A 13,819-nucleotide genomic window follows, 5' to 3' on the forward strand; every position below is an offset into this window, starting at 1 on the left:
ATATAGAGTTTTTCTAGATGCCTTAGAACACATATGAACATGCTATAATCACATATTCAATTTTTTGACTGCCTTAGCACACATATGAGCATGATAGAATCACATATATATATATATATATATATATATATATATATATATATATATATATATATATAAAACTTTTTGTCTGCCTTAGAGCATATATGAGCATGATAGAATCACATATAAAGTTTTTTTGATTGCATTAGAACACATATGAGCATGCTATAATCACATATTCAGTTTTTTGACTGCCTAAGAACACATATGAGCATATTATAATCACATATTCAGTTTTTTGACTGCCTTAGCACACATATGAGCATGCTATAATAACATATAGAGTTTTTTTACTGCCTTAGAACACATATGAACATGTTATATATCATTTATGATATAATCACATATAAAATTTTTGGTTTTGCCTGCCTTAGAGCACATATGAGCATGCTATATTCACATATTCAATTTTTTTACTGCCTTAGCACACATACAAGCATGATCGAATCACATATATAGTTTTTTGCATGCCTTAAAGCACATTTGAGCATGGTAGAATCACATATAGAGTTTTTTTAGATGCCTTAGAACACATATGAATATGCTATAATCACATATTCAATTTTTTGACTGCCTTAGCACACATATGAGCATGATAGAATCACATATATATATATATATATATATATATATATATATATATATATATATATATATAACTTTTTGTTTGCCTTAGAGCACATATGAGCATGATAGAATCACATATAGAGTTTTTTTATTGCCTTAGATCACACATGAGCACATGATAGAATCATATATAGTGTGTAATTTATTTCATTATATTTTGTTTATCAATACTGACTGTTCTTTTCTTGTGTAGGCTGCTAGCGATAATCAGGGTAGTGGAGCTGAAGGGACAGATAAAAACAATGAACAAGAAGACGCACAAAATCTTGGCGATGATTAGAGGACTGTGTTGAAGAAGTTCTATTTTTTTTATTTTTCCTAATTGTAATTGTTGAATTGTAAATAATTAAACTTCTTAATTTTAAGGTGGAACGATTAATTGTTGTAGATTCTTGTTATATGAATTTTTTTGTGTGGTTTGTTTTTTATTTACAGGAAATATAAATTGTACAGGAAATAGAAATTGTACAGTTCTCGGTATTTAATTTTCAAATAATTTTTTTTTAATTTTTTTCGTGTTTGCGACGGATTAGCGACAGAACCATCCGTCGCTATTCATATTAATCTAGCGACGGAAGTAAATTCGTCGCCAAGCCGTGGTCGTCGTTTAGTACCGGCGGATTGGCGACGGAATATAGCGTTCGTTATTCCGTCGCAATTAGCGACGGACCTGGCGACGGAATAATTCAGTCGCCAGTTAGCGTCGAAATATTCGCGACGTAAGCATACTGTCGCCTCATTGTCGCTAATCCGTCGCTAACCATGTTAGCGACGGATTAGCGACGGAATGTGGTCGTCGCTAATCTACTGCTTTGTTGTAGTGTACGAATATGGGTCATTAGACCTCAAAATTTTCTTTTGAGAGAAAAGGTCTTATAGTGGGAGGTTATATCTTTAAAAGAAGTCTACGTAGATTAAATAATGAAGAATAAATTATTTTAGATCAAACACCCATAAAATTAATTTGCCTAAAAATCACCAAGTAAATATATTTTAAAGTTAAAATAATCTCTATAAGCATTCTTCTTATCAAATGCTTCTTTAGTATTTCTTTCAGATGATTGCATGAGGGCAATGGATATCAAAATAATGGATGCTATGTTTTCTTCCAAAGGTTTGATTTTTTTATCTTTGGCACTCATTGCCTCTAATAAATCATGTGGGGATAAACCTTCTGTATTCGTGCATTTTTTTATGCCACGGATCTGCTTCCATGATCTAAAAAAAAAAAATAAAGATATTCTTAGTTGCTCATGCAAGTTATTCTTTGGACTTCGGTTTTAGCTTGTGACACCAGAATCAAATATGTTTGAAATGTCTCTCTCTCTCTCTCTCTCTCTCTCTCTCTCTCTCTCTCTCTCGCGCGCGCGGCGCTCTCTCTCTCTCACACACACACCCGTTGCACTCCAACTCTCCAAAGCAGAAAATGTGTAGGTAGTAACCCAAGAACAAATCCAAAACGTCAAGGCCACCAAACTTCCGGCCATTCCCTTTATATTTACAGGAAACATCTGTAATAGAAATTGTTAGATAGCATTAGAATTGCTCTACTTTAGTCATATCTTTGTGAAAACAACATACTAAATAAATCTTTTTCTTGGTTGTGGGTGTCATCTTACCTCAGCCATTATACCCATGGTATTGGAGTAATGCCTACTGCGTTGAAGCTAATATAAAACTGATTGCAGCATTGGAGAGTACCATACAGATCAATAAGCACAAACAAGTCATGAATTAATTAGATACTCATCCAAAGGTTTTATGTTATTACCAATATGCCTATTAGGGCTATGATTGGAGCAGAATCCTTCAGCCAGTCATGGGCCTATGTCAAAGAAGAGAGGAACAAAAAAAAATTAAGAGAGACATTTTCTAATGTTGCCAATATGCAAAGGAACAAAAGAAAAAAAAGGAAAAACTGCACACTTTGGCATCTGGTCCACTCATATTCATTTTCCACAATATGGTGTTTTATATAAATTCCAATTGGTTGCTTCGTCCATGTCTTTTTAGATTTGTTAAAGTAGATTCATATCAACCCCCAATCCCCAAACATGTTAGCCCATTTTTATCCTTAGATTCTTCACCTCATGAATAGCTGGGTATTTGATACCTTGAATAGAAAAGATGTCCCAACTAGAAAGCAGCCCAAGCATGTTCCTGAAGTACTAATCTGAAAAAAACTTCAAAATATTTACACTAATCGTTTGAGAATTGCCAAAAAACAAGAGTAATGAAATCATATGTTTACCAATAGGAGTGGTTTCCTTCCCACTTTATCCAATAAAAGTGCACCCAATATGTTTACAGGCAACTGAAGATAAGAAGGCAACATTGTATAATATGAGATTTGGTTAAGTTCATGAGTCATTGAAAACAAGCTTAAGCAGGTAACAACACCTTAATGACTGCAATTGCTGTTGTTCCAAAATTGCCTGAAGAAAAACCTGATGGCATGCATGCATATTAGCCTAAAAGCCTAAACTGCGATAAAACTAAAGAGTCAACTTGGTGAATGAGTTAGAACATGCTGGCTAAGACATTAGTGGAGTTGGTGATCTAAAAAGTTCAAGCACAGTGTGAATCAATACACGCAAATTGTCTAAGATCCTTTGAACTGGTTTGAAATTATGAGGCATTTTGTAACCAACCTAAATCAACAAAAATCTCAGTTGCATAAAATAAAAGAATCATCAGACCAACTCCCTCCTGGTTATCACAAGATCACTGTGAACCGACTTTAAAACAAGACAAAACGCCAAATCATGTAGTAAAGAAAGAAGGAATTGGGACTAATTTGTATACTCACAATGATTGGATGAGCATACTTCCTTTGAAATAAATCCTGTATTTCAAAGGAAGTATGCCTGACTTTCTGCAGAATCCTGCACGTTAATAGCAGTCGTCATTTCTCTCTCTCAAAAAAAACAAAAAACAGTCTTTTCATCATCAAATCTGCTCATCCCACTCATGTGGTACACGCGACTCGTGAATGTCACCAAGTTAAGGGGACATCACGAGTTCGAAACCCACAGGTGCACGTCCTTTGAGTAAAGGCCAAAACTGGACGTAATCCATGGTGAGCAAGGAGGACCTGTTGTTTTATGCCAATGGACTTGGCGAGGTAGTTTTTCGTGGGATATTAAAAAAAAAATACTTTATGGCAACTACCTGGGGCCAGCAGGCACATCGGTCATGTTTCTCCATTCCTTCCTATCTAGGGTTGTCATCTTCTGTCAATCTGTAGTCCCTTGTTTCTTTTTAGGCATATAAGCAAACGAAAAAAGATCACATCCTATATATGACATATGATGTTGCATATCATGTGTTAATCCTAGCTGTCAAATTGAATGCCTCTAAGATGTCTGGGATCATATGCATGAACGGGTGAGAATGTGAATGGTGATGACTCATTCTATTGGATGGCTACAATCAACATATGATTTGCAGCATCACACGTCGTTGGATATGATCCATTTTCACAATTTAACATGTTCATAGAACTCCAAGCCAACTGGATTTGGTTGCACCAAGCTTAGTCGCAACTCACAGGATAACTTGAGGCCTCAGTTGTAGATACTTTAGGCTCGAACATTAACTACTTTGCATGCCTTCCATGTCAATCTTTCCACAATATTGATTTGATCCATGGAGATGAAGTTAGAGGGTAATAAGCATGCAAACACACGCTGCAATGAAAGAATAAGAAAGCAATAAAGTACACAAGACACCGCTTATGTCCAAGGAAAAAGTATGAGAAAAAACTTTATTGAAACCGAAAAGTATGTGATGTTATAGGGCTCTCAAGAACAAGAAGAAATACACTAATATGCAGCCAATGTGGATGACCTCAACCCTATAAGTCAAACCAAAATATGCACTACCTTCTTTTTCCTCTCTTATTGCAATATGAACAAGCAGTTTTCCATCCTTGTGAACAATTACACTCAAAGAACCTCTCTTGAAATTCACACATTAGAACCACCCTCTATATCTCTTTATGTAGAAGTCTCTCACTAAGTTTCCAAAACAAAGAGGGAAATCCTCAATGAGGTTTCCTTGGTAACATAGGAGAATAACTCTATTTGGGGTTCCCTTAGTTATATAGGAGAAAGACTCTAATTGGTCTCATATCTTATGTGGCAAAACAAAGCCACATCACCTCAACAATTTCCACCTTGGGTTTGGCTTGCCATCACCTATGTCAAAAAAAATCTCACCTTCAATGCACCCTCTTTCTGTGGCCCATGCTTCTAACCTAAAACATTAACCAAGTTTAGGCAATGCCTGAACTTATCACCTATAAGTGGCTTAGTCAACTTGACAATTGCATTATCCTTCGTGTGAACCTTTACCAAGTCCAACTCCCCATCTTTTATCATATTTCAAATCTTATGGTATCACACATCAATATGCTTTGACCTGGGAAGACTTACCAAATTCTCTGCCAAGTGAACCACACTCTGACTATCACAATATAATTGCACCTTATTTTTCTCAATGCCAAGTTTTTTAATCAGACCCTTAAGCCATATGCCTTCTTTTGCTGCTTTTGAAGTTGCCATATATTCTGCCTCAATAGTGGACATAGCAATAACTGATTGAAGCATAGACTTCTAACTCACTGGTTCACTTGCTAAAGTAAATACATAACTACTAGTGGATATTCTTTTATATTAGTACCCTGCAAAGTTAGCATCAACATAACCCATAACATCACATGAAGGCTTACTCTACATAAACATGATACCAACATTTATAGTGCCCCATAAATATCAAAAAATCATTTAACTGCATTTCAATGCTCCTTTCCTAGATTCCCCATATACTTATTAACCACACCCACAACATGTATAATATTAGGCCTACTACACACCATGTTATACATATGACAACCCACTGCATTTGCATATGTCACCTTAGACGTGCATATTTCTTCTTCCTTTGTGATAGACACAACTATTTAGATAACTTGGTGTAACTACCCCAACTCATACCCGTGAAAAAGTGGTCATTTTTTTTAATAAGTGTGGAAACCTTTTCAGAGACCCGGGGCCCTTACAAGTAAATACAACCACCACCACAAGGGATCTTATACCCATTTTTCATACCAAACCAAACCAAACTTTATTTATTTAAATGCATAGAGTTTGAGACATAAGCAAATAAAATATAAATAAAGCAAAAAAGAAGAGTCACGATGTCCAAAAGAATCTGTCAGGTAGTCATATAGTCTCCTTGTAGCTCCTCTCAGAAGTGAGTCGCCCCACTAGGCATCTGAGGCTACAAAAAACATAAAAAGTAGGGTGTCAGAATCCAAAGAATCTTGCGTACGAATCTCTCTAATGAAATAAATAAATAAAAAAAACATAAATAAGATTCATACAATATTTTAGAGGGATGCAATTATAATAAATTCATAATTCAATTAAGTATTCATGCAATAGGGAACAATCATTAAGCATGAGAAAACATTTAATAAATAACAAGAATCATAATTTAAGCAATAAAAATATTTAACATGTATTAGGGAACAACATTATGCATTCACCAATATATCACAATTAAGAGAATAAGTAAATATGCATGATCTAATGCATTGCAGGAATATGCATGATTTCAATGCATATGCATGAATAAATTATTATCTTTTATCAAAGTTTTCTTTTCATATGCATGTCCTTATTAAATGTACATAATTTAATTTTCTTTTTTAATTATCGTTGCCCACGATTACTCCAAATGGGTAAAATCTCAGAGGTCAAGTTAGGTTCTCAGGATAGCTTAGCATATAAGTTGTATTTTATTACTGGGTTTCAAACTTAGCCCTCAACCAAAATAGCCTTCGAAACATTAGACCACCCATCTAATGTCGGGGACACTAGGGACCACTCATCCACAAGTGTCACTTTTCTTGGTATACCAAAATAACAGTTATATCTACACACCACCCCCAGGCAAAGTAGGTGATTTCCCTTAAAACTGTGGCCAAAAGAAGAACCTCAATATCAGGTTCAAGGGCAACAACAACGCACACAGGGTTTTAGCATCCTCACGGTTTTCCCAAAACCGCAATGTCCAAGATTCTCACACTATAGAAGGGACATCAAGGAAACGTAGATTACACTGTTCTTTAAATTTTTTTATCTTGTTATTAATTCATCTTCTTTTAATTTATAATTCAATATGCAGAATTAATAACACAAGCTCGCAAATCAATATGTGAAGCTCTTCACGGGACCATAACTCGTGCCAAAATAGAACAGTGCAATAAGAACAATAATATCACATTGATTTTTGCAATGCATATAACAACTAAAACAAAGAGCAATGCATGCTTAAGGCTCACATAGCCCAGGATGATCCATTTTGATCATCGATACATTCATATGAAAAAGTCATAAATATCATGCCACTATGCATTCTTTTTACATGCTTTTCAATGCACATTCATTTTTGTCATCTTAAGGATGGACATGAAATAATAAAAATTCGTATGCATGTGCATGACTTCACACATATCTAGGTTAAATGCATGCTTCCATTCAATACACATATTCATATCCAATGCATGATTTTGTTTAATACATGTATTCATGTCAAATGCAGGCTTTGATTCATGAATCCACCTTACTTAAAATATATGAACATGCATGCCATTATATATGTGCAAAACATGTCAATTTCACGTATGCTCATGCATAAGAGAACAACCTTGAATTAATACTTTCACTCAACATAGAATATCTAGTTTAAGCATGTGAGCATTCATGCTGAACACGTCGATTCCAAAAGTACATATACATATAAGAATAGTTTTGCATTAATACTTTGATTAATCCTGACATACTAAGTGAAAGCATGCCATATTTCATTCTTTTGTATGCATACAACTATATCTAACCCCACAAGCGATTTCATACATTCCCGTGGCAGCATACACCTTTTTTTTGCTAATACTCGCCCAACCGAGTCACTCGGTCGGGCCCCTCTGCGGTTCGGCAGGCCTGGCTGGCCATGTCAGACCAGCTGAACTGGATCAGCTAGACCCAGTAGGCTTGTCGAAGCACCTTGATCCATTTAGTGTGTAAATTTTAGTGGATATCTGAGGAAGCCACAATATCACATGTCTCGTCATGGTGTTTTATTCCAGTTGATTGTCAGTTTGGAATGCACTGATGTTCATAATTGTTTGTTTGTTTTTTAAATCTCATGAAGTTTGAGTTTTATAAAGTCATGATTGTCCTGGTAGCTCTGAATGGGAGCCTTTGTATTCAATATATTACAATTAATTATACTTGAGTTTGATGGAAAGGAAAAAGAAAGGAATATAAAAGAGATAAAGAAGCAACAAGGAAGAGGCCTACCTGCCCATGTGGGGCCACACCGAGCCCAGATCAAGTGCCTAGCGGACTAGGGCTAAGGCCAACAATGCTCAGCGACTTACAGTCAGTTGGGACTGATGCAAAACAATGCCAGTCGGCTAGGACCTTTGGCTAAAAGGATGCCCAGTCGACTGTCTGTCAGTCGGTTGGGTCCTTACAAAAAGAACCCCTCATTAATTTTTTTTCTGCTTGCATGCCAGCCCAGTCGGTCGATCGGTCGGCTGGTCTGAATTTTTCCAGATTTACAGACTATGTACGTAGGTATATGCATATCCAACAGTGAATGCTTTTCCAGATTCAAATTCAAGTAAGCATATGTGTAAAATTTTGCATAGAAGCATACACAATTTTTTTTTCCATCTAAGTAGACATGGATATATATATACATCCCTAAAATTTGGTACATCTGTTTTTGAATAAAAAAAATCATAACCAACAAAAACACATACAAAGAATACATTCATGTGTGAATCACAATGCGCTTTTCTTTTCAAAACATTAAAACAATAGATCTGCGTCATATTAAATATATATGTATATATATACATATGCGTATATTCCCATATATATTTTTGTTCCAAAAAAAAAATTCAAAAAGAAAGAAATACTTTGATTTCCACCATGAATCTTAGAGTAAATATTTAAATTTACTCTTTCTCATGGATTTTTATCGAAAATATTGCATAGAATACAAATCCATGCTCTTTTTCTCATTCTAAACAAGAGAAAGACCCAAACCTTTACCGTAGATTGAAAAAGAAACAAGATTAATGATGAAAAATAATGGATGATCGAAGAAAAAAACCTTTTTCTTCTTCTTCATTTTTCTTCCTCTCCTTTTCCCTCTTTCTTTCTTTTTCTCTCTCTTCCTCTCTTTTCCCTTTTTCTTTCTCTTTCTTTCTTTCTTTCTCTCTCTTTTTTTTCCTTTTCTTTCTCTTCCTTTCCCTTTTTTTTGATATATTCATAGAGCTCTAAATGGGCTGGAAAAGAGAGTGCAGCCTCAGCTGGAACTCTCTTCTCTCTTAGAGTTTTCTGAAAATTTTGAAACTCTTAAGTTTGACTTTTTCAAAGTTTTATTTTATTCAAAACTCAATGCTTCTCCAACCTTCTTATATGTTTCTAGGTGTGTTTAAGGGCTCTATTAAGAGTCCTAAACTCTCTAAAAATAAATCTCAGAATTAATTAGAATTAATTAATTAATAAATACTTAGAAGCTTCTAAAAATCATATTATTGAACTAGAACACTTCTTAGGTGATTTTACATGGGTTTAAGGGCTCTACTTAGAGTCCTAAACAAGTATCAAAAATATTTTTTTAGAATTACATTAAATTATTTATTTATTTATTTAATGTTAAATAATAAATAAATTTTCAAAAGCTTTCAAAAGTTACCAAATTGACTTGGGAGGCTTCTTAACATTAATAAACCCCAATTTAAAGGTTTTTAATGAATTTAAAGTTGGAAAAATTGTTAGGCATGGATTTAGATCTGGATCCGAATCCAACTGAAAAATTCAAATGGCTCTTGGGCTGGATCAATACCAGATTAATATGGTTCTTGGATAAAGTCCAAATCTATATTAATTTAGATCAAATCCATCAGATCCGGTTCGATCCAAGTCTGAATCTAAACTGACAAACTGCTAAATTTTTGAAAAATATGATTTTTGGGTTAACCGTAGCCCGAATCAAAGAAAATAAAATATCGTTGCATTCAAAATTCTTAGATGCATCCAACGACATATTACACGAATATCAAATTCTGAATTTCATCCGAAAATAACTCAAATTTTGCTTGAATTTCACTTAAATTTAAAAGTCAAAATTAAGCTTTTTCTCACATTTTAAGTGGCTTATTTAGACCTAGTTGATGAGACCTGGGTCAAGCCCAAACTCAAAAGCATCGGTCTAATATCGAGGTTCAAACAATTTTTCTCTCAGACAACCAAATTTTTGAAAATCTCAAATTTAACTAAATGTAAAAATACGTGATATTACACTTGAAATGTGTAGCAAGAAGAGTACTTGTAGGTTTCACTTTTTTCATGTTGAAACTTTCAATTATTCTTTCAATGTACTTCTTTTGTAAAACCCATAACTTGTCGACCTTTCTATCTCTATGAATCTTCATGCCAAAGATCTTCTTTGCAACACCAAGATCCTTCATATCAAACTCCTGAATCAAGCTGAACTTTAACTTATCAACTTCAATCATACTTTTAGCAACAATTAACATATCATCCACATATATATAACATCAAAATAATATATGAATTATCATGAAGAACTCGAAAGTAAATACAATTGTCATAATCACTCTAAGTATAACTACCCTTAATCATGTAAGAGTCAAAATACTTACACCACTGCCAAGGAGATTGCTTCAACCCATAAAGTAATTTCTTTAACCTACAAACAAGACTCTCTTTGCCTACTTCCTTAAAACCATCAGGTTGTTGCATGTAGATTTCCTCATCTAGGTCTCCATGAAAGAATGCAGTCTTCGCATCAAGTTGCTTTAACTCAAGATCATGTATGGCAACCATCACCAACAACATTCGAATCGATGCGTGTTTCACAACTAGTGAAAAAACTTCATTATAATCGATTCATTCTCTCTACGAGAATCCCTTCACTACCAATCGAGCCTTGAACTTTTACCATCTTTTTTTTATGCAACCTCTTTCTTCCTAAACACCCACTTGCACCCTATAACTTTTGTGCCCTTGGGTAACTCCGCCAAGTCCCAAGTTTTATTATTATAGAGTGAGTCCATCTCTTCTAGTGCAGTCAACATTCACTTATTGTTATCATTTGAGTTGATAACATCTTTATAGCATGACGGATCACCTACACCAACAGTTAGAGCTAAGAAAATCACATCTTCAAAACCTTACCTTACTGGATCTTTGTGGGTCCATCTTTCCCTCTCTTGCCAAGCTATAGGGTTGTTCTTACTCTTGAACCATGCTAGGAGCTTCTTGAGAATAAATTACATCTTTCCTTGTTGGTGGATCAGTCTCATCCACCTCCACCTCAACTGTCAGTTTCTTTTCACTGTCTTTCTATTGCATGTAATCCTTCTTATTTGCTTTCACCATATGCTCATCATCAAACACAATGTCCCTACTTATGATGACCTTATGGGAATTAGGATCCCATAACTTGTAGCACTTCACCCCTTTCACCCCCTTCTCATATCTGAGAATGATACATGATTTAGACTTAGCATAATCTCAAGGTCTGATGAGTTCTTGAAAGATCACTCATCCAAGTTTGTGTGTCACTATTTTATTTCCTGATATCTCATTCACATGCAATAAAGTCACATAGTCTTTATTCTCTTATTCATGCATTCATGAGTCAAGTAAAAGAGTCAGAAACATAGCATGACATACCAAAACCATGAATGCACAACATTGTCATAATCATGTCATATTGAATTTATACATCATCATGAAAAGTCAAAATCCTAGCCTCTGGAGATCTTTGTTGCTAAGATACCCCTAGCCCTTGCCTATATCATAGTGCTCTTATCCTTAAGCACTCAACGCATATTGAGTGATCCTCTGTCTTGTTGTGCTCAAGTTTCTCCAAGAAAATTTTTGTTTGTTAGAGCTTCCTCCTTTGCAATTATTTTAAAAAGGAGCATCAATATTTCATAAAATAGTTTTGAGTCTTTTGCAAAAAAAAATAGTTTGTACAAAAATAAAAGGTTAAAGACAAAGGATATGATCTTCTATATCATTATCCTAAGATCTTTGGATCAACATTTCAAAATCGTAATTCTATGCATTCATCTTTTATGCATATCTCATGAATAATTTTTATCTTATATATATATATATATATATATATATTATGTATTATATCATGAAGCATTTGCTTGCATTTCTAGCATGTTATTGACACATTTTTCTTGCAATTGACATAACTGACAACCCAATTGTCCTATTAGGAAACCTACTCAATTCTATCTTGGGATCATCCTATAGATAGATAGACATTAGGTCCATAGGTTGTCCTATAGATTGATGGAGCAATCCGATACCCATTTGATGAGCCCATAAACATCGTAATCTTCAAGTGTGTATGGGTTAATAGTGTATCTATTGTATCTTGATGTATTTGTCATAAAGTTTGTCTTTGTCTATGTCTTTTTAAGAAGTCTATGTATTTTAAAAAAATTGTCAGCTGAGATTTTTGTTCAAACTATGAATTAAAGTAGAGAGTCTTAGCTTTTAAACAAGACAAAAATCATTTTAATCTGATATTCCAATCATAAGTTATGACTAAAACAACATGACTTGTTCAGTAAAAATCTTGCTTTTATGGTAGATTCCACTTTGAGTGGATTTTTTACCCTCAGGATGATGTAATTTAGTTTTTCACTTAAAAGAGATAAAAAAATTAACTTGTCAGAATGGATTTAAAGTTTAGCTCAATTTATAATGTGGAGTTTCAAAATTTCTATATCTAATCCATGGAAAGCCTTTAAAAGCCCCATCCACGACCTTGGATCTTTATCTTCCTAAAAATCCCTAGAGCTTCTCTTTCTCTTGGAGACAAGTCATTTCTATCCTAAGAAGCCTCTAGAAAACCATTCAATAAACATAGTCTTCATTCAAGAATCCCATAAACTCATCCTGATCTAAAAAATCTTAGCCTCTGAGTAAGGTAACTTTAGCCAATAGAAATTAGCCTTGAAGACATCAACTAGTAAGAGTGTGTCATGCAATATTCTCATCCAATCATATTCAAGTTGTTGCACAACCATTGAATTTGAACCTTTGAATCTCAAATCAATAGGATTAGGGTTCATACTCGTCTCAAAATCTAAAAATAGGGATCCATCTCTCTAGTCCAGCCATCTAGAACTACAGCAAGGAAGCACTGTCACATTAAGAGCCTAACACAACCTGAGCATCCTCACTTTGATGAACCTACCTACCAAATCTAAGTCTATATCTCCTATCCTAGGACCCATTATGTCAGATCTAAACCTTCCTGAGCTTGTGCCTTGTGAAGGTGTTGCTGAATTTGTCGATTATCAATGTTGATGTCTTAGGAAGGCTACTTAAGCCCATGGTGAGTTCAATTTTTTTTTATAATTTATTTAGAGTGTGTTTGTCTCAAATTTTGTATATTTGTCTTTGTTTTGTACTTTTTTTAGCATTGGTGGTTCCCTATACCATCAACCTCACCTTTTTTATAGGATTCAAGTATGAGATACGAGCCATCTTATAAGCTACAACCTAGATATCAAGAATTCTAAGTCCATGGTATGGTTGATCCCTGCTCAACGGAGGAGGAAAGATACACAGCTTGAAGAGCAGACCCCACATCTCTCTCTTTGTTTTCAAAATGCGGATCCATTTTGAATCTAAATTCATTTTCTAATTTACCTGGTTTTTCCTTTTAAAATTTTGAGGATCCACATGCATTTACGCTTCTTCGTTAAGATATCCATGAAGAAAGACATTGTTAACATCTAGTTGATGTAACACCCAACCATGACTCACTATAATCAACAAAATTTCCCTCACTGTGATAGGTTTAACCACAAGACTATAGGTGTCAAAATAATTGCCTCCTTGTTAGTTGTAGCCTTTGGCTATAAGTCAAACCTTGTACCAAGCAACCAACTAATCAACATGTCTTTTAATTCTATAGATCAATTTACACCCAACTAAGTTTTGAGCTGAATTAAGATGGACAAGAGTCC

Source organism: Nuphar pumila, chromosome 12, assembly GCF_984573655.1.
Source record: "Nuphar pumila chromosome 12, dmNupPumi1.hap1.1, whole genome shotgun sequence".
In the NCBI taxonomy this organism is placed as follows: Eukaryota; Viridiplantae; Streptophyta; class Magnoliopsida; order Nymphaeales; family Nymphaeaceae; genus Nuphar; species Nuphar pumila.